Source organism: Bufo gargarizans, chromosome 4 (genome assembly GCF_014858855.1).
Source record: "Bufo gargarizans isolate SCDJY-AF-19 chromosome 4, ASM1485885v1, whole genome shotgun sequence".
Lineage (NCBI taxonomy): Eukaryota > Metazoa > Chordata > Amphibia > Anura > Bufonidae > Bufo > Bufo gargarizans.
Window position 1 is genome coordinate 335801539 of NC_058083.1, and position 23245 is coordinate 335824783.

The following is a 23245-nucleotide window of genomic DNA, read 5'->3' on the forward strand; positions in this document are numbered from 1 at the left end:
TTTGTGCTCTGATGCACCATTTCTTTAGTGTGGAGCACCAGACCTGCAGCGATCAGTGTTTAGCTGTATATGTTTCCTATTTAGGTCAGTAAGACCCACACCGGATTTTTCTGTCTGTCTGTGTATTTTGTATTTCATCAAATTCATGGCCTATCCTCAGCATAAGTCATTAGATTTGTGGAGGTCCGACTCTCTGCATCCCTGTTGATCAACTGTTTGAAGGGGTTGTGGTGCTAGTACCCGAGCTGCATTCGCTTTAATGTTCACCTGCATGACTACACCTGTAGTGGGGGTGCAGTGTAATTTACAGCTGTTTGTCCCATTACAGTGAATGAGAGAGGAAGCTGTAATTACCCTCCACTACCACTACAATGTAAAATGCTAAGAGAATGCAGCTCTTGCACTAGCATCACAGCTCATAGAGAGGGCTACTGAGAGTCAGACCCCACCGATCTGATATTGATTACCTATTCTAAGCATAGGTCATCAATATCATGAAACTGGACAGCCCCTTTAAGAGGTTTTAGCACTAAGAACTGTTCCTACCAAACTGTAAAAAAAATTATGCTCTTTTCTAATCTTATGGCTATGTGTTCAGACTACATCCACACAGCTTAAAAAACAAAGTTTTTCATATGTAACAGATCTTACCTATTCAATAAAGCTTTTGAAAAAAAAAAAAAAAAGTTCTAGAATCTCCAGTGCTTTATGATAATTGCATCTGAAGTGTCTGCTTAGACAATGCAGGACTCTCAAGTAACTTTTGAACAAGTGGTAACCAGGCCCCATTTTGGTAGATTGATGTGACAGCCACCTCCTTGGTTATCCAGATACCGCTCCAAATCTATTTTGGTGCACACACACTATTCTGTCTTCATACACATTCACACAGTGTGACATTCCGCATAAACCATTCCTGTCTTCCAAATAAGAGGACTGTTCTTTATAGTGTAACTTGTTTATTGGTAAAACTGGATTGTTGATTGGCAAAACAGGATTGTTTGGTAAAACTACAAGAATACAAATAGCAATTTGTAAGTATAAAGTATAGATAGCAAGTACTATAACATTTGCATTAACACTGAAGCACATAGTAAAATGGCTGCCTGTACATACAATTACATGTCTAGCTAATAACAACTCTGAGTAGTAACAACTCTCTGAGTAACAATTACAACTATCTGAACAGCTCTGCATAAGTCCCTAAAACAAAGGTAGACCTCTTACAGATATGCTTTTACAAGGATGGTTGAGTTTGAGAAGGAGATATGGAAAAGGACAGCTCTGTTGATGTGTCCTGGAGACTGGAGGCTTCTCTCTCCCAGGATGCTTTGCCCTCCCACAATGCAGTGCACCACCCACAATGCAGTAGTCTTTGTAACAGGAAAAACAAAGTGTAATACAACTTAACACCTCTAGATGGTGCTATAACCACTCTAACCACTTGAGAAATACCAAGACTCTGGCAGAATGAACTTGAATGATTTTCTAACCCTGCTGGGCAGAACAAGCACAATGACCCTTAATTGAGTGAACTGTGTCAAGCGCATTATGACTTCTCTACTGTCGGTAGAGGTTTCATTTTGAATTTACTCATGCACTAAACTGCGTTTGGAGAGGCCTGTGCATGATGTAGGTGGTGTCATTTATGTCAGTCAAAGATTTGGCAAGTTGCTAATTCAGCGGGCTCTTTAGCCCTAATTACCATGCAACACTGGAGTTTTTATAACTTTTCTAAGGTATGTGGCTGTACTCTGGACATACAACCATACATTTAGGAAGGCGGTTACAATTGTTACAGCATAGTGGCAAGAAACAAAGGAGCAGTCATGAAATAGTATACAGTTGGTATAAAGTTGCATGGTATTTTTTGCAATAATAAATTAGAGGTTTCATGTGGGCCTCAAACATGATGTGAAAAGAACCTAAAAGGGTGTTTTTCAGAAATAAAAAATTAGATTTGTTGTTTCTGCTTAATGAAGACAATTAAACCGCTAGTGCAGATGCTTTAATTGTATATATACAATGATTTTACCACTTGCATATAGGGCAATGGTTAGAGCAGGATGCATTCTAAAAAAGATAATGTGGATACAATGTCGAGCTTGGAAGTGAGGGCTTACACATTGTTTTCTTGCTAGCGTACAACATGAGAGGTTTAGCTCCATGGAAACGAGCAGGGATATTGCATTGAAAAATACAAATGAATGGCTGCAAACTGATAGTTTGCTGTGCCCTTTCAGTAAAAATATAATGGCTACCAGAAAACTGTTCATGCCTATGCACTTTGCGGTAATATATTTTTGCCTTGGTCTGCATACATGTGTGAATTCACTGTGTGAATCAAATTATGCTGCATTGCTGTTTTCATATTCTAAAACATTGTGCATAAATAATTTAAAGGTGTTGTCCAAGTTATTTTTATTGATGGCCTAGCCTCAGGATAGGTCATCAATATCAGATCGGTGGGGCTCTGACACCCCCGCCGATCGGCAGGTTGAAGAGAAGGCTGCCTGCCGTGCCAGCGCAGCCTTCCCTTCATTGTTTACCTGCTCACTATCGCAACAGCGGTGGTGAGGAGCTGTAATTCCAAGAAGCTATCCCAGTCACTTGTATGGGGCGGCTCCTTCCTATACACTTATTTAAGAACGAGCCGTCCCACTAAAATGAATGGAACGGCTTCTTGTAATTACATCTGCTCAGCGCTGCGATATTGAAGAGAAGAGCCTTCTCTTCAACCAGCTGATCGGCGGGGGTCATCTGATATCGATGACCTATCCTGAGGATAGGTAATCAGCAAAAATAACGTGGACAACCCCTCTAATATGCTGTTGTTTTTATCGTTATTTCTTTTTTATGTGTATCTATGGTCCTCTCGTTAATTCCTGGTTACCATTACATATTTAAATCACATTCATATAAACCTTAAAGGGGTTGTCCGACCCCTACAGCAATTTTCATTACGATCCACCAAAGAAAAAAAAGGCCACTTAACTGGTTCACCAACACTATGCTCCAGTGCTGAGAGTCCTGACTCTATTGCTTCCAATCCAAGGTGGAGTAGGTAAGTGTTTTTTTTCTTTAGGTTGAGCACTTTTAGGGGCATACATAAAATTGCATGGCGTTGGGGAGGGTGTCCTAAAACCCCTCTACGATACCAGCTTACATCGAGTTACATGTGATATTATAGCCAAGGTCAGCATTTACAATAAATCAGTCTTCAATTCCTTGCCCTGGTGTCACAGAAAATCCACAGGGTGTTCCCAAAAATAACAAGAATTCTGAGTATTTGAAAAGCCACAATAGTCTTGTTATTCCACCCGTACTTTTTAGGGTAATTTCACACTAGCGTTATTAATTTCCGGCATTGAGTTCCGTCCTAGGGGCTCAATACTGGAAAAGAACTGATCACTTTTATCCTAATGCATTCTGAATGGAGAGCAATACGTTCAGGATGTATCAGGATGTCTTCAGTTCAGTCTTTTTGCCTTTTCAGGACAGAGATAATACCGCAGCATGCTGCAGTTTTATCTCCGTCAGAAATTCCAGAACACTTGCCGGAATGCCGGATACAGCATTTTTTCCTGGTGAAATACATTAATGCCGGATCCGGCCCCGAGTGTTCAAGCAAAAGTGATCCATTTTTGCAGTCTGCACATGCTCAGACCGCTAAAAATGTGAAAACGATAAATTCTGGATCCGTTTTTCCGGATGACACCGGAGAGACAGATCCGGCATTTCAATGCATTTGTCAGACTGATCAGGATACGAAAAATAGTAAGCAGTGTAATATGCCATAAGTATGCCCCACAGAATACACTAGTTAAATTATAATGTCCTGACCCGTGAAAGGTCCTCTTTAAAGGGTAACTCATGTTTTCATAATTTTTTTTTTTTTTTTTTAACATATGTTACTGCTACAGCAGCATTATGCATAAAGCAATCTTTAGTTTCTTCACATACCACTGTTTTCCTTGAGTTTTCCCCTTAGTTATGGCTGTTTAAACATTTACAATATGAGGACCTTCTCAAGATGGAGCCTCTGCCAGTTCTTTGAGGCCATTACTGCATTCCCTCGGGTCACATGCACATTTGCTGTAGCCAGCAGCTCCCTGCCAGCCAATCAGATTAGATTACCGAGAGACACGCCTCCTCACTCTGAAGCCTAATGCATCATTGACATACTAAGGTTCCATTCACACATCCGTGTGTGTTTTGCGGATCCGCGGATCCTCAAAACACGGACACGTTCTGCATTTTGCGGACCGCGCATCGCCGGCACTTAATAGAAAATGCCTATCCTTGTCTGCAGACAAGAATAGGACATGTTCTATTTTTTTCGGGATCGGAATTGCGGACCCGTAAGTGCGGGTTCGCATTTCTGGATCCGGGCCGCATGTCGTGTAGCCCTATAGAAATAAATGGGTCGGCAATTCTGTTCCGCAAAATGCGGAACGGAATTGCGGACGTGTGAATGGAGCCTGACTCAGGTATACATGCCTAGCTCTAATAAACTAGCAAATAAAAAAATATATGACCGTTACCCTCTAAACAACTTCATATAAGTTTACCTTCTAGAAAGTAAACATTTATATCACTTCCTTTGAAGAATCATAAATGTCATGTAAATATTATCATTCTCATTCAGTCTTTAGGCATTTGTATCTGGTATATGGCTTTCCGGGTTTATGCTTGTACTTAATAAAATGTAATATATATTTTTTTTTAACCTCTACAGCTGACATTTATCACACATTTATAATTTTCTGTAATATAAGGCGTACAAAAATCCCAGCCTACCCATTCACCCCCATACTAATTTATTATATGTATTATTTGGTAAGCAATGTTAAAGGGGTTGTACAAGTAGTATATATTGATGACCTATCCTCACGACACCCGGCACCCCCACCGATCAGCTGCTTGAAGAGGAGGTGACGCTCCATGCCTGCAGTCTCGGAAGTGCAGTGTAATTACAAGTACCTGCTCCATTCACCTGAATGAGCGAGTACTTATAATTACACTGTGTTGCAGCTACAAGGGAGATGACATGCAATGTAATGAAAAGGAAGTAGCGCCGCATAGAGCGCCAACTCCTCTTCAAACAACTGAATGACAGGGGTGCAAAGTGCTGGACCCTCGCTGATCAGATATTGATGATGTATCCTGAGGGTAGGTCATCAATATATAATGCTTGCACAGCCCCTTTAACTTACTAATAGCCATGAAGAGTTTTAGGATTTTCCCTTTAGAGCGGTGAATATTTCCTGCATTTATTTCTGAAAGTGATTATTGTATTACATTAGCATTCATTTTTTACATAGTTTGGATTAACAGTTCAGTTGAAATCCAAATATATATTCAGTGATATAAATATATGAACAGCTGTTTTTCAGACAAGTTATCTTTTCCTGACCACATATTTCTGGAAAGAAAAGAGCAGAAAGTAGTGATTAAAACCATGACACAGGGAAAGTGGAGGCCTAGGTGTAAAATCAACCAAAGTCTTCTCTGTTGAAGCCTTACAACTTTATCACCCGGCCACAACTCTCCAGCTACTCGCCATACAGATGAACAGAAGTACCTCTGTAACAGGAGACAAGGGAGCTAGTGTTCCTCAGACAAGGATGCTCTTCCACTGCATGTCACCTGGATCACTTACAAAAACCTCAGCTTGCTAACATCAACAGCCCAAAGAGTAAGAAGAAAAAGTCCTGCTAGTTTTGTGGGGTGTGGACTGTGTAAGGAGCATGGGGGCCCATATTTTTGTAGCTAAATTTTTCTTTGCTTAGAGATACCTATTTATGATAATCTTTATTTAAAAGTACTTAAAATATTTACCAAAATGTAAATGGATCGGTTAGCTTGAAAAAGTCAGTGCCCATTATAGTCCGTCTTATGTTGCTACTCAGAGTTTCTTCTCAGATAAGCAATACAAGTTAATGAGGGTGGAGTATTGTTTGACTTGCCAAATGTGAAGAGTCAAGAAGAAATGAAGGCTGAGAAAATGAGTACATTGTAGTGTCATACCAGCAGGTGAACAGGAAATTAGGAAATTATAATAGACTACTTTTCTTTTTTTTTTACTTTTTAAAGACTAGTATTGTTTCTAGAGTAGTAGAAGCAGTTTATCTTGCCATCCAGAGCTTCCATCAGTAGGTCTGACTGCTCTTATCCTTACTGCTTCAAAGCATCCCACACCCTTTAATAAGTTAATGTGCTCCATTGGTGATGTTTGGATCAGTCAGACCAGTCATGGCTGGGTGAACATGGTCTAATAGGGGTCAAGATAAAAATAATGTTTTAGTTTTTTTATTAGACACTTTAGATAACTTTTTTTTGGAACTCCCATAAATGGAGAGCATGCTATGCATGTGTGGTTTACTCTACTTGTTCTGTAGATAGGATTGCGAGAGGTGGAACCTGTACCTATTTGACATTGATGGTATATCCTAGCGATACTCCATCAATGTCCTAGATGGGCTAACCCCTTTCTCTGTGCACCGCCGTGCTGCGCCGGAGCTCCGCCCCGTCCCCATTATAGTCAATGGGGATGGAGCGGCGGTCCGGCGGCACGGCAAAATAGCCGCAGGACGGATCCGACATGGTGAACAGCCTGTCGGATCCGTCCTGCCGCAAGTGTGAAAGTACCCTAAGACAAATTTATCAAATGTGTAAAAATTAGCCACAAACTCATTACAGATTTATTAAACAGTGTGCACCGTTTGAATTTGTAGTTTGTGCTTTATTTATCATTCTCGTGCATACAGTATACCTTTATGAAAGCAGTGACATAATACCATCGTGTTTTACGTCTTTTACATGTTGACGCTAATACATCTTCTTAATCCTAGTAGACACAATATTGGTAGCCGTCTACTGAATTTACCTACAGACACCTTCAATTTCTCATACAACTGTTATGGGTAGGGTGCCTGAGGACAGCTTTGACAAGTGCCGCAGCAGACTGACAGAACATGTGCAAGAAACAGAAATGTGAATGTATTTCTTGGTCCTGGAGCTAAAAATAATTAGCGCTTGTATTTTTAGCTAGACAAGAAAAGCAAAAACACTGTTTGTCTGCGGCCTCATGGGCACAGGCTCCTTCCTGCCGGCATAACTAGCTGGATTTATGGATGTGTTTGTTTTATCTTAAAACCTTGCGCAATCATTATACAGCGGTGATACAGTAGTGCAACATATAAATTTGGTTTATTGATGCAGGACTGAAGTGAAAGATTCTGCAATGCAGCCATTTCTACCTTTTTGGAACGCCTTATTCTGCATTTGAACACTGAAGCAAGAATCCGCAGGCCAGAGGAGTAATTCTTAACCTGAAAAAAATAAAAATAATCTGTGTCCTAATCTGTCCTCCAAGTAGTCCTCCAAATTACCTTATTCTTAGGATGCTGGATAATAAATGGAAATATCACAGCAGAAATGATGACTCCTAGATACTATGTAATTAGTAACCTCATTACTTACACTAAATAAATTAAAGGCGGAGAGAAATAAAACGTCAGTATACAAAATCTCATCTGTAGATATTTCAAGACTTTTCATGCAATTGCATAATTACTAACATGCAATAATACATTATTACTGATATTGCTTGCATATAGGCCACACTCACAGTACTTCTTTTCATTGGAGTAACTATTATTGCTACTGGTTTGATGTCACAGTGTCCTGTGTGGCCATGTGCAGTATGGGGAAAAAGAGAAGGGGCTACAGTATATCATCAGTATAGCATCCAGTTTTCACACGACCATGTCGATTTCCCATCTGCAAAAAAACGGATGACTTTTTTTATGTGCTGTCTATTTTTTTCTCCTTCTTGAATGGGGTATTCTGATCCTTTAAAGAAGGGAAGAATGGGACGTGCAGTGAGTTTCTCAAACCAGGCACACATATCCGCTAAAAAATAGATATGTTAATAGCCTAGTTGACTTGCAGTTGACAAACGGACGGCACACAAAAGGAATGGGCATGTGAATAAGCCAAATAATGGGGCCATTATTGTAGAATCTTCTTAACCCTATCGGCAGCTAGATCCAACCCTTGTTGTGGTATAGTTTAGCACCCATTATTGCAACATTGGATACTTTCTATTGTGCTGTTGGTTGTAAAATGTGTATTGCATCATTAGATATAGCAGGAATCAGCAACCTCCGGCACTCTAGCTGCTCTGAAACTACAATTTCTATGAGAGTTACAAGAACACCCAAGTAAGTGTGCCTTCTGGGAGTTGTAGTTGCACAGCAGCTGGAGTGATGAAGATTGCCGATCCCTGATCTATAGGTACACTATATGTGTCTTTTAAAAAGGTTGTCTGGGTTCAGAGCTGAACCCGGACATATCCCCTTCTTCCCCCACGCAGCCCCTCTGAGATGAGTATTGGAGCATTTCATGCTGCGATACTCTCCTTTGCCCTGCGCTGAATCACACTTTTTCGTTTTTATTTTTACACTGCTTGGCGGAGGCTTCTGCCTAGCAGTCTTCCCGGTGACATCACTGGCATTAATGGATGGAAGCCTCTGCCTAGCTTACCCATGGAGAGCCCGGTACGTCACTGGATCTCCATAAAAAGCCCTTGCCCTGTGCGATTTAGCGTAGGGCAAGGGAGAGCATCGGAGCATGAAATGCTCCAATGCTCGTCTCAGAGAGGCTGAGTGGAGGAAGAAGGGGATATGTCTACTGTAGATTCAGCTCTGAACCTGGACAACCCCTTGGAGCAACCTTTTTGTGTTTCTCCCATGCATATAAATTGATAAGATTAAGTCATTTTGCAATCATTTTTATTAGATTTAATGTATACAGCTTCTATTTAGACCTATCTATATCCAAGTAAACAGACAAGAAGTAAAGCCTGCTGGGTCGGATACGGCAGTCATATTTTGTGCCATCTGATCCCCAGTTCTTGCTGACTACAATTTTAGACTTTGTAGACAGAAGTCTGTGTAGTAGTTGCAAACACACATTGGCAGGATTTTTTTCAGAAATATTAGAAAAATTGCTAATTTGATTTTATGTAATTATAAATAGATAATAAAATAATATATGTACTGGTTGTAAAGATTCATGTACCTTTTAATATTACCTACCATTCTGATCATGAGTATTTTTTTTGTTTTACAATAGATATAATGTACGGAATATGAACTGTACAGATTGTCACGTGATCAAGATGGAAAAACGAGTAGTAATGTTTATATCTCTGTTATGTTACCTAGGCAAGGTGCTGCTTTGCACAAATCCCATGAGCCAGAAAATTCTTGCTGGCAGCAGGGAAACTAGAATAGCGCGCTGTACTTGTTTTCTTCCCAGCTCATCAATTTTTTTATGTTTTGTATTTTTAAAGTATATTGTTTTATGTTTTAGATTTTCTTAACACTAACTACTACCTGCCATTTTGAGTTAATAAACTAATGTGCACGTACAGATAAAGATGGTATTAAGACACGTGTGATGTTGTACATGGCCTGGACCACAGATTGAGACTGTTGTAAAGAGGGTATTGATGGTATTTGTTATTGATAGCCTATTCTTTCTATAGGCCAGAAATAATTTACCAGCTGAGGCCAATACCCCATACTCACTGATCAGCGGTTTCAGTGTAGCCCTGAAGCTGTAAGTTGGCTCCAGAAATACACAGCTCCATCCACTCTATAGTAGAGTTGTTGCGATACCAAATTTTTGATTCGGTTTCGATACCATAAAAAAGTATTGCGATATTCGATACCACGCAAAAAAATAAACCAAAAAAGCCACGTGCATTCCACATTTTGAAAAATGGCGAATCGAGCAGTTTTTTATTTGATTTTTCTATTCCGGCATTCAGCATTATTTAATACAGAATGCTAAGTAAAATGTCCCTTGAAGTAAAAAAATTATAAAAAAGTTACTCACCTCATCCACTTGATTGCGCAGCCGTTATTTTCTTCTTTCTTCTTCTTGCAGGACTTGCAAAAGGACCTGCGCTGACGTCATCCTAGTGAGCGCGGTGACGTCAGCGCAGGTCTTGCTGAATGAAGATAGAAGCATCTTCAGAACACCGAACCCAAACTCAAACTTCAGTCAAGAAGTCCGGGTTTGGGTCTTGGAACCACATTCAGTTTTTTATCACGCACGTTCAAAACACATTAAAACGCTTTGCACTTGCGTGGAAAAAAAATTAACTCAATCGCAGACAAAACTGACTGAAATTGTGTGCGCACTTGCGCGGGTTTCCTGCAATGCACCCGCAACACGTCCGGACCTCTTCCGCGACACCCGTGTGAAAGAGGCCTTAGTTTTCACTAAGCTATTAAGTGGACACTAGCTAACATGCCTCCCAGCAGTCCGGGATCCATCGAGACAGTCTTTGGGGTGTCTGTATGTCCTGCTAGCACTACCCTGCCATGGCACCCGGTCACTGGCTGGGACTCTGTGGCACCTCCCTGCTATTGGCCCCTGCAGTGCTACTATGATGTCTCTCACACTCTGCGCACAGAGAAGAAGAGAGCATGCTCCCTTATCTATGACACACACAGAAGCATCATTGATAACATTGTACATTAGTACTGAGCACCGTAGCTGTGAATAAAGCACCAGGATGAGGCAGAAAACCTAATATTGCTGCAGCCTCTCTGTTTTTGTCTCTGCTTCTCTCACTCTCTACTACTTCCTCTTTCTGTAGACGTCTATAGGCAGCATTTATTGTCTGTCAGTGAGGTGAAAATCCATCTCATCTGTCAAAGTGGAATTCAGCATGAGAGTTCAGTTTAGGAGGGACTGGGGGAGGAGGCTAGGAGCCTGATAAGTGGAGAAAGAGGAATTTTTCTCTATATAAATATATATTACAATGTTTGTTATATTCACTTGTACTATAGATTTATACAGGGGGTTTTCCAAGATTTCCGCACTATCCTCTGTTATTTTGGTGCCAGATAACACAGGGCACCTCCAGATGTCTTGTGAAGTCCATGCTTCAACAGGTCAAAGCTGTTTTAGTGGCACAAGCTGGACCTACACAGAACAAAAGAAGTTATCCAGCGCTTGTTCAAATTGTTCTTCTTTATCTCAGCTTACATTAAAATTAATCAGTCCATATTGCATTTGGTTAAACAGCCTTACTTATGACGTGCACGCAGTAGTTCCTGAAAATGCTTTTAGGATTGTAATCACTTAAAGAGGACCTTTTACCGCTCCTGACATGTTTGTTTTAATAGCTTCATGCATTCACCATGTAATAACAATTCTGAAGCATCTATTCTTATGTCTGTATGTTGTGCCATTCCTTTATTATTTCTACTAGAAATTATGAATGAATTGCTAGCAGTCAGCAGTAAGGGTACAGAGGGGTGGTAACCAGTTGGGGGCGGGGGGGGGGTGTACCTGCCCAGTCTGACAATGGCAGCACTGATTGGATAGAGGGAGACTGAGGAGGTACACCCCTCTGTACCCTTACTGCAGACTGCTAGCAATTATTCATAACTTCTTGTGCAAATAATAGAGGAATGGGACAACATACAGACATAAGAATAGATGCTCCAGAATTGTTATTACATGGGGAATGCACGAAGCTATTAAAACAGACATGTCAGGAGCGGTGAAAGGTCCTCTTTAATAAGGACTCGGGCACACAGTAATTTTGTGGCTCTGTAAAGCCCTAAGATATACAGAGCTATGATACAGCATCCATGCAACTTGACAGGGCCCACAGTACCTCCATGTGCCTCAATTGTTTTTTTGTCTTGGCTTTAAAAGGGCCATCTGTGGACAAAACGTTGCCATTTAAAAAAAAAGACCTAAATAAAATAATTGTATTAGAATCTCCTGTGCCCACTGTACACTAGTATTCATTTCATGGTTGGTGGAATGCAGACCCATGTGAAGCATGGAGTAGTTGGAGTTTTGTAGGGAAATGACACTGTGTATTGCTCCTCCAGTTTTATTTGGAAGCATACAAAGATGGGTTTTTTTCTGTTGAGATTAGATAGAATAATCATTGTGTGCTCCATTGGATATTGTATTACAGAGCAATCATTCCCTATGTGGTTCGGAGCTGTAGGGGATAGTAATAACTGAGCTATATGTATGATGCCTCAGAGGGAATCTGTTAATAGAAGGGCAATGGTAAAATAATCAGATGATCAGTTGATTGGCCACAAACTGAGCCAATAGCTTGCATTTTGTTGAACTTACAAGCCTGTGGTGTGGATATTATTCCCACTGCAGTCGCATTCCGTTATTTAAAGTGGATCTATCACTACAATATGCTGCCATGTTTAAATAGTTATTCACATCTCTAAGATAAGCCATCAGTTTGTGACTGGCGAGGTCCAACCGATGAGACCCCCACCAATCCTCAGTATGACGGAGCCACAGCACTGGTTTAGCACTACTACCCACTCAAAGTTTTCCCTCCAACTGTGAAGGGATAAACAGTGGAAGCGCCACGCTAAACCCGCACTGTGGTCCTTCCATTCTCAGGCTCAGATCCTCGCTGATCACATAGTGATGGCATATCCTAGTAAACACGAGTTATAGTACTTTATGAGGTCATTTATGCCTGTAATGGCAGCATATTCTAATAACAGGTATGCTAGGCTTTTTAACCCTATAAAATATATGAAGTAGCTATTCTCCAAATAAATGTGGGTGATATTGGACCTAATGACTCCCTGTCATAATTTGATTTCCTTTTGTAATCTGATAAAACATCTGGTTTTCTTAATAAAAAGCATTTGACTGTGCTTTGAATGGATGCAATGCCTGTAAAGCACTCATTTGCTTTATTTTCTCTTTTGGAAGATTATAGTGCGCTTTGCCTTATTGTTGTGTGTTTTATGCTTTTTCAATGTGACTTTTGTAATAAATAACCTTTATTTGTATAAAGTCATTTAATTAAGTAGATGGTAGAATGAATAGAGCAGGCTTCGTCTTTGAAATGCAGCAAGGCACATTATATGTTGTGGTAATTCTGTTTCTTGCTGTATTTTGGCTGTGTATACATTGCAGAAAAGCTGCTATCTGTGCTGTGGCTCATGTTTGCCGAGCTCCAGCACCGCACTGCTCACATACAGCATATCTAAATGTGTCTGTTGAAGAATCCCTGTGGAGGCCCTGTAGCTATTTTTAAGCCTGGATATGCGTCATCAGTGGGTATTTTCTCTAGTGACTGGCTGACATCAGTAGGTCTCCTCCTGCACCCTGTATCAGTGAGTGACTTATGATTGATGGGAGTCTCGGCTGCAGTTTAGATGGTTTTGTTTTGTTTTTTTTTCCTCTCATGGGAATGAATAACAAGAATTTCAAGTCTATTGCATTTATTGAATGGCTGGAGACACAAGATTGCAATGCAAGAGAATGCAGATAGTAGTGATTCATTTCTTTCTGGCAGCGGATGTGTGGACTCGGTGGGGAGAGAATAGCAAGACGGACCGTGAGCTCAAATTGTGCCAGTCAAATGTTAAAAGGCTTTGATTTCCCTTCTGTTCGGCGTGTGACGGATATAAAATCAGCATTATATTGAAATTTCCTGTAGCTGAAGTGGGCTGCTGGAAGACTCAGTGTCTCTTTCTATGACCTTGGGTAAGTCTGCCTACTTTCATCCTGGATGTTAACCCTTTCAATGTATGCAGTGCGGCTCAGAATCCTCTACTAGCGTTGCATTACGCAGAAGAAGAAATATATGCATATTATAAGTGCCAATAAGTTATATATATATATATATATATATATATATTTATTAGATTTGTACTAAATCACTGTGCGGTTATCCTCGGCATTGTAAAGCCGCGTACGTGAATTGGCTTTGTACGTAATAAATGTACAGCTAACAGACTGTGACAGAAATTAGTGGCACAGTATGGCTCTAGCCGGAGCTGTACCACAGAGGCCTGTACTTCTGTGTAATGCCTAACACATGGCACTGTGCCTGGAAAGCCTGTTTTGATTTGTCCTATGATTCACAAGACCCCTGAGAGATGTCCGCGTCAAAGGGACCCACCAGTAGTTATTCCGTTACAAGGGTGAAGCACTTACTTTACCCATATACATCCAATTAAAAGCAATGTGAAAAGCCTTTCCTGGGTGGTTGCACTATAGTGTTAATAGTATAGAATTAACGCTGTGTCGCGAATGTAGTGCATTCATTGTTATATCAATGTATAACACTGACTTTCACTGCACATATATACGTGCTGCCATACATATAACAGGAAAGGAATAGTGCTGTGGAGTGGGACTTTAGATGTAGCAGAGTTGCACTTGCATTGTGTCTTGTGATAACTCTGCAGTAGGTTTGCCTGTCATCCCACATAGGTGCACATAATGGATTCTCAAGAAGCTTTTAAACTGAATTTCTGCGGTATATCTGCAGAAGATCAAACAGGGAAACGAATAGAACCGTTCTAAAATGAGCCACTCGCCCCATAATGGTAATCTTTGTCCTAAAAGAAGATTGGAGATCTGCGCTTGGCACTTTAATTTGTAACTAAATGTTGCAAAATATTAAAAGTAGAAGTGAATCCCTTACTTAGTTAAAAAAAATATATATATCTCCTAATTGTACAGATGTAGCAGAGCTGAATTTGGCATTTAAAGGGGTTTCAATCTCCGGGGGTCTTTTCCGGCAGACTACCGCACATGGCTGGACCTTGTGAGAGAAGCATACTTACCTGCCCCCTGCCGATGGGTTCCAGCTCCTTCACTTCCCCACAGTGCGCCAGTAACTGGCCGCAGTGGCTGATGCATCCCCTTTACGTCTTATCAGTGGGTCATGTGATGCAAGAGGAAAGCATCTTCAGTGATTGGTTGCAGCAGCTGTCAAACCGCCACTTAGGGGGCTGTATGGCCACTTAGGGGGAGTCACCCCGAAAATGGAATACCCCTTTAAGATTTTCAGGCTACATTGTTTGCGGTTTGTGATAACCACAAACAATGTAAAGTTTTGCCAAATGACAAACTCCACTTTGTCACTTCTGTCAAACACACAGTTGCAGCTCTAACCGGATCAATCTGCCGCTGCAGCGTATGTGCTATCATCGCAGGTGACGAAGTTAACGCAAGTAGATATGTAGCAGGTCATTTGAACTGTCTGCATGAGTAATAGCGTAAACTGTAGCGTTAATAATCTCTGCAAATTTAAGAGAAAGGATCAGAAAATGTGTGCGGCGTTAGCTTGAAGCAATAATTCCATACTCTTAGTTTTATTGCAGTTCTAATTGTTATATTAGGGCATCATTAAAATAATTGTTTAGTTCTAGGATCATTAGGACTGCATGTCTGTTAAATGTATGACATCCATAATCCACTTGTAATTGTGGTGCAGCATGTGCAGTCTTATTCCTCGTGTCACACTGTGTTACAGCATTTCCAGTATTGGAATCTCTTCCTGCTCCATCCTTACTCTATTCTCACAATGTTCCCACCTGTAAAGATAGGGTGTTCATTGGCAGCTCCGTGCTGTTTTAGGACAGCCTGTGTGTGCAGGTCCAATAGACCAGTGCGCCTCAGTAGCTACAGTAATCAGTGATCATGTATTTAAATATGACAATGATTTCCTTTGCTCTCTTTTTCGTTTACAATTTAATTTTATATTATACCGTAATAAGGTTCTGAATGATCTTGTTCCTGTGTAACGCAAGCTATCTGAGACAAAGCTTTGCATCATTACTTTCTATTTACATTGGGGTAAATGTGCTCAGAAAAAAAATTGTTTTAGGGCTCATGTACATGATCGTATTTTTCAATTTTTATAACAGACAGCACACACCCATTCATTTCTTTGGGGCCATACACACTTATCCATTCATTTTTGTGGGGCCATGCACCCATTCATTTTTATGGGCCACGCACACTGACCCCTTCATTTATATTGACCACACACCCTGACCCATTCATTTATATGGACCACACACCCTGACCCATTCATTTTTATGGGCCACGCATGCTTACCCATTCATTTTTATGGGCCACGCACACTGACCCATTCATTTTTATGGGCCACACACGCTTACCCATTCATTTTTATGGGCCACACACGCTTACCCATTCATTTTTATGGGCCACGCACGCTTACCCATTCATTTTTATGGGCCACGCACACTGACCTATTTATTTCTATGGGCCACGCACACTGACCCATTCATTTCTAGAGGCCACGCACACTGACCCATTCATTTCTAGGGGCCACGCACACTGACCCATTCATTTCTAGGGGCCACGCACACTGACCCATTCATTTCTATGGGCCACACACAATGACCCATTCATTTCTATGGGCCATGCACACTGACCCATTCATTTCTAAGGGCCACGCACACTGACCCATTCATTTTTATGGGCCACGCACACTGACCCATTCATTTTTATGGGCCACGCACACTGACCCATTCATTTTTATGGGCCACGCACACTGACCCATTCATTTCTAAGGGCCACGCACACTGACCCATTCATTTTTATGGGCCACGCACACTGACCCATTCATTTTTATGGGCCACGCACACTGACCCATTCATTTCTAAGGGCCACGCACACTGACCCATTCATTTTTATGGGCCACGCACACTGACCCATTCATTTCTAAGGGCCACGCACACTGACCCATTCATTTTTATGGGCCACGCACACTGACCCATTCATTTTTATGGGCCACGCACACTGACCCATTCATTTCTATGGGCCATGCTGATTTATGTGCCTGATTTGCAAATCTAAGCACCGTTTCTATGCAAGAGCTACAGTATTTGTCTAGGAGTAATATTTGAATACAATGCTCTCCACAAGCATGCTATCCAAAAATGCTTTTTATTCTCCATCAGGAGCTTGGCCGTATGATGAAAACTGAGTGTGATGCCCTTGGCATAGGAGGGTTTCATACTTTATTTCCATATTTTACCTGGGGGCATGTGAACATACATATTCTTACAGAAAAATCCACCAGAAAATACGCCACATAAAGACTTCTCACGTGTTCTTATGTTGGGTTGAAAAGTGTCAATCCCTGCCCTGTGTTCTGCTGCAGAATAACATTGTACTGGGTAAATAATGATGTGTTGTGGCTTTTCTAAAGCAGAATGTCTCACTTCATTTCAGCGGGGGATGTAATACGCACAAAAATATGCAAGTAAATATCCACACCTGCGTAATTTTTGGCACATTTTCCGCCACTAAAAGAGAGTAAGAATACGATTCATCACCGAAAGGCTTTTTGACACAAAATTGCTGTGTGCTTGAAAGTCCGCAGCACTAAATTCCTTTCTGCAATAGAGGGAGTAAAGTTACAGTTTGGGCTCATGCACACGACCGTTGGGTGTGTTGCAGTCCACAAATTGCGGATCCACAAGACAGGTATACAGGCCATGTGCATTACGCATTTTGGTGAATGGACATGCCAGCTCCTGATAGAACATCCTATCCTTTTCCGTAATGCGGACAATAATAGGACATGTTCATATTGTTTATTTTTTTGGCGGAATTGTCATGCAATCTTCTCCACAGTATGGGAAGGAGTGACTGCTAATTCCATCACTCATCCCCACGTAGAATCTTTGCCAGCAGCATGTCATGGAACCATGAACCAGATGTACAACAAGAGATAAGTGGAAAATAAGAAGGTTTTATTGAAGAGCAAGCCGTAAGCAAAGTCCAAACGGATGGCTAAACCGAAGCAGGGTCTTGCGGAGACAGAGGTCAGGAACCAGAAGGGTAGTCAGACGAAGCCAGGATCAGGAACCAACGGGGTAGTCAGACGAAGCCGGAATCAGGAACCAACGGGGTAGTCAGACGAGGCCAGGATCAGGAACCAGAAGCAGCAGCAGTCTTGGAAGCATGTGAACACAGGAGGACCAAGCAAGGAACTGAAGCCACAGACCTCCTATATATATGAGCTAGGCATCCAGCTCCTCCCAGTGGGAAGGAGGAGCCGCAGGGTGGGAGGCTACAAGAAAACCCAGAAACCAAGATGACCGCCAGCACATGTCAAACGAAGGGAACAGCAAGGAGGTAAGACCATGACACAGCAGAGCATATTTAGATCAATCAATCAATCTACTGGTCACAAATGATGATTTTGGTGACCGCACAAATTATCATATTACCTGGTGAACGAGCATTTAGCTTATTCATTGAGTAATCTGCGGCACCTTAGCTATTAAAAAAAAGACGCAAGAGTGCTGCACATTTTTATCGTGTGCATTTTTTGTTTAAAAAGAAAAAGACATAAAAGCAGTTGGGTGGGGGGGGGGGCTTTTTTTTTGCCAAATATTGTGTTTGAGCACCTGGTGTTTTTTACATTTTTATATACCGGTATGTGAGTATGTACCCCCCGTCATGTTACTTTCTTTATAGAGCAGTATGCAAAATGTGCATTGGTTAAAAAAAAAATAATAATATGCAACACACATTGGCACTTGTGTTTCTTCAAGCAGGGCAAAAGAACCAATGCCCATAGGACACAAATTCCAGAAATTGAGTGAAAAAACACCACACACTGAACATGCTGCTGCGATTAAAAGGACACAAAAGACAAAAGAAATTGCATGTGTAGGGGATTAGCTCTTTTCCAGGGGTTGCAAACACACGCTTCTTCACAGACGCCAGGATTTAGGGGCCAAACTGTGCTTTATTGTGGCACACGGCATAAAGAAAAACACACAAAGCCAAAATAAAATACCTTGCCCGTCTGGGCCCTATCTAAACACATAGGTTTCCCTGACTCACCTAAAGCCTACCACAGTTCACACCCGTGATGAAATGCGGCTTTCCCAGCCCAACCTTCAGCAGCCTCCAGGCTGCTCCCACACCAGTGTCTCTTGGGGGATAGTGGTCTCTCAGCCCTCCCGGCTCAGACCACACAGAGCCACTCCAGCCTTCTGTGTGCAAGTCCCCCAAAGTCCAGGCTATTGCATAGCCTCGTGGCCCCTCAGCCTGGCTTATCTGAGACCACACTGACAGAGCCTCACCAGGCCTCTGTCTGCACACTCTCCAGAGTGAGACACACCCAAGATCCAGTAGCAGGATTAAATAGGATCCCTGGACATGAGCATGCCCTAAGTCCCGGACTGGAACCTGGGGAAAACAACTCTTCAATGTTCACATTGCCACACATGTTTGTGCTGTGTTTAATAATTCCAATATATACTTCCAAGTAACATCTGGAGCAAGCATTTTTTGCTTTTTAAAACATGGCAAAATAAAAAATTCCGAAAAAATGTTTGGATGTAACATAATATTGGACAAACGTGTTTGTGGCAGCTTTTGTTGCAGTTTTTTGAGCCAAAGCAAGAGTAGGTTGAAAGGGAATTAAAAATATTAATTAGGGATTTATATTTCGCCTTCCTGCTGGATCCACTAATGGCTTTGGCTCAAAAAACTGCCACAAAAAAAAACTATGTGCGAACCCACCCTTACCTCACCATTCCCGCTGCTGTTGCGATGCTTACTGGTCTCTGCTGGTCTTGACCCACTGAAAATGGAAGCCAGTCACTAGCCATAGTGGTGAAAGAAATGGCGATAAGTGGGGACCTGGTACGGCAGCGGGAAGGATTTGGTGAGTTACACAAAATAATGCGTTCATGGGTTTCAGATCAGTAAAGGTTTGTTCTCAAAAATATCAAGCAAGATAAAAAAAAAATCTCATTAGAAATCTCTTCAGGAGAACTTTTAGCAAAAATGAACTAAGGGCTCTTTCACACTTGCGTTGTCCGGATCCGTTGTGTACTCCATTTGCCGGAATTGCACGCCAGATCCGGAAAAACGCAAGTGAACTGAAAGCATTTGAAGACGGATCAGTCTTCAAAATGCTGTCAGTGTTACTATGGCAGCCAGGACGCTATTAAACTCCTGGTTGCCATAGTAGGAGCGGGGAGCGGGGGAGCAGTATACTTATCGTCCGTGCGGCTCCTGGGGAGCTCCAGAATGACGTCGGAGCGCCCCATGCGCATGGATGACGTGTCCATGCGATCACGTCATCCATGCGCGTGGGGCGCCCTGACGTCACTCTGAAGCGCCCCGAGAGCCGCACGGACGGTAAGTATGCTGCTCCCCCGCTCCCCACTACACTTTACCATAGCTGCCAGGACTTTAGCGTCCTGGCAGCCATGGTAACCATTCAGCTAAACGTTGGATCCGGTAATCCGCTGAAACGACGTTTAGCTTAAGGCCGGATCCAGATTAATGCCTTTCAATGGGCATTAATTCCGGATCCGGCCTTGCGGCAAGTGTTCAGGATTTTTGGCCAGAGCAAAAAGCGCATCCTGCGGTATTTTCTCCGGCCAAAAAACGTTCCGGTCCGGAACTGAAGACATCCTGATGCATCCTGAACGGATTTCTCTCCATTCAGAATGCATGGGGATAATCCTGATCAGGATTCTTCCGGCATAGACACCGACGACGGAACTCTATGCCGGAACAGAACAACGCAAGTGTGAAAGAGCCCTTAGAATTTGCCATATAATCTGTCGGATGGCGTTAGTGATATTGACTAACTGTAGAATCGTTGTCTTGTAGACAAATCCGTACATGTAACGACAAGTCAGATAACATGTAGTGCCAGATATTACATGGAGGTGTTAATCCATCATTATTTGTTTTACATTGTTAATAATTGAAGACTTATTTCAGATATAGGTCAACTCCAGTAAAGTGCTTCTAACCACTTTAATGCAACATTTGTTTTTATCTTTTACACTTAATGTGCCTTTAATGCAACATTTGAATGTACCGTAACTCGCGAGCCAAAACGTCACTGGTAAGTGCAGAATGCACATGGGAACAGCTCGGATCTTAGCTTATGTTAATATTCACCAAGTGGTAACAAGTGACCTGGTATACCCTTTCTTCTCTTAAACAGGGCTTTTATAATACAGCAGAAGATAGACAGTGAAGTAGAAATATCCTGGAGATATCTGACCAGTTATCTTAAAGGGGGTTGGCTCATATTACACATTGGTGGCATATCGCTAGGGTATGGTTCCAATGTCAGATGAGTGCGGGTTCCTGTCTCTAGAACAGGGCGAAGGAGAGCGCACCGCACATGTGTGCCGTGCTCTCCATTCACTTCTATGGGAGTTCTGAAAAGAGCAGAGTATGCGCCCAGTAGGCTGTTTCTGGAAGTCCCACAGAAATTATTGGAGAGTACACACCACAAGCACAGCCACCTCACTATTCACCTCTATGGAGTCCCGGAAATAGTCAAGCCAGTGCTCAGCTATTTTTGACACCCCCAAGAAGTGAATGGAGAGTTGCTCTTGTGTGGTGCACCCTTGTATACTTTGATGCCTAATATTAGAGATAGGTGCATGTCCCATTGATATTTATTTATTTTACGCACTTATGTAGCGATGACATATTGTGCTGCACTTTCCGGACATTTATAATCACTCACTGTCTTCAATGGACTTCACAATCTAAGTCCCCTATCAGTATGTGTTTGGAGTCTGGGAGGAAACTGTATACTAACTGAAGAAAACCCATGCAAACACGGGGAGAACATTCAAACTCCATGCACATGTTCTCCTTGAATTAGAACCTAGGATCCCAGTGCTGCAAGGCACCAGTGCTAACCACTGAGGCACCGTGCCACCAAGGACCCAACCCTTTAACTGTTTTCTTGTAGTCTTTGAGATCATCGACCCATAGATGTTAGATGAATGTTAGACAGTGTGCTATACATGAAAAGAGAAAAATAGAAACTCCCACCATTTGATGGAAGTAAAAACTTTATATAAAAACGGCTTCAGATAGCTAGGGGAATCATGGGTGTTATGGGAGGTATTCAGCTGTAAAGCAATTGCTGTAGAAGGATGCGGCTCTGAACGGACTTACCACATGGAGGCACATGGAGTGATACACTGAATTCTTATCCTGTGGAAAAAAGTGGTGCTGCAGTAGGACAGTATGTTTGCTACACAAGAAAAGCCCCTTCCATTTTTTTCAGTAGATGGTATTGGTAGGGTATGAGCGAGGCTCATGTTTCATGTTTGTAGATAGGCACTTTCTGTGGTCCTTTCAGGTTTCTGGTTTGACAGGTCAGAGCTGTTATGGAGGCATACACAATATAAGGTAGGTAGTTTTATTGTTATGATCAGGGTTTATTTTTCATTTGTTGATTATTTGGCGATAATGTGGCATGTGGGCTGCTGTGAACCTGTGATCGTATCATGGACATGTGCTAGAATGGTGGCTATGTGGGAATACAGTACTCAACTATATGGATGCAGTTTAGGCACCATGTTAAAGTGTAAGTTCCATAGCAAGGGGAGTCAAGACGTTGCATGAGTCAATTGGTATTCTGTGTCAAGTAACACAGTATATAAGGCCGAAAAAAGACAATTGTTGATCCAGTTTGGCCTGTCATCCTGAAAGTTGATCCAGAGGAAGGCAAAGAAATATATATGTGAGGTAGAAGCCAATTTTCCCCACTTTAGGGGAATAAAAAATTCCTTCCCGACTCCAATTAGGCAATCAGAATAACTCCCTGGATCAACGACCCCTCTCTAGTAGCTATAGCCTGTAATATTATTACACTCCAGAAATACATCCAGGCCCCTCTTGAATTCCTTTATTGTACTCTCCATCACCACCTCCTCAGGCAGAGAGTTCCATAGTCTCACTGCTCTTACCGTAAAGAATCCTCTTCTAATGTTTGTGTACAAACCTTCTTTCCTCCAGACGCAGAGGATGTCCCCTCGTCACAGTCACAGTCCTGGGAATGAATAGATGATGGGATAGATCTCTGTACTGACCCCTGATATATTTATACATATTAATTAGATCTCCCATCAGTCGTCTTTTTTCTAAAGTGAATAACCCTAATGTTAATAATCTTTCAGGGTACTGTAGTTGCCCCATTCCAGTTATTACTTTAGTTGCCCTCCTCTGGACCCTCTCCAGCTCTGCTATGTCTGCCTTGTTCACAGGAGCCCAGAACTGTACACAGTACTCCATGTGTGGTCTGACTAGCGATTTGTAAAGTGGTAGGCCTATGTTCTTATCACGGGCATCTATGCCCCTTTTGATGCAACCCATTATCTTATTGGCCTTGACAGCAGCTGCCTGACACTGGTTTTTGCAGCTTAGTTTGCTGTTTATTAAAATTCCTAGATATTTTTCCATGTCAGTGTTACCAAGTGTTTTACCATTTAGTATGTACGGGTGACTTGCATTATTCCTTCCCATGTGCATAACTGCATTTGTCAGTGTTAAACCTCATCTGCCGGGGGGCGTGGCCAACTGCCGGCATGAGAGCACGCGT

General features: G+C 41.9%; 1 protein-coding gene across 4 annotated transcripts in view; it reads left to right on the forward strand.

The window, feature by feature from the left end:
* HIVEP2 (HIVEP zinc finger 2) overlaps positions 1 to 23245 on the forward strand; it is a 257470-nt gene that overhangs the window by 78975 nt on the left and 155250 nt on the right. Inside the window, exon 1 of one of the 4 annotated variants that reach the window (XM_044291699.1) lies at positions 13228 to 13575. The exons of the other annotated variants lie outside the window; for them this stretch is intronic. The gene's annotated coding sequence lies outside the window, so the exon portion shown is untranslated. Of the gene's footprint in view, positions 1 to 13227; positions 13576 to 23245 lie in introns of those variants that run through there. 4 annotated transcript variants of the gene reach the window in all.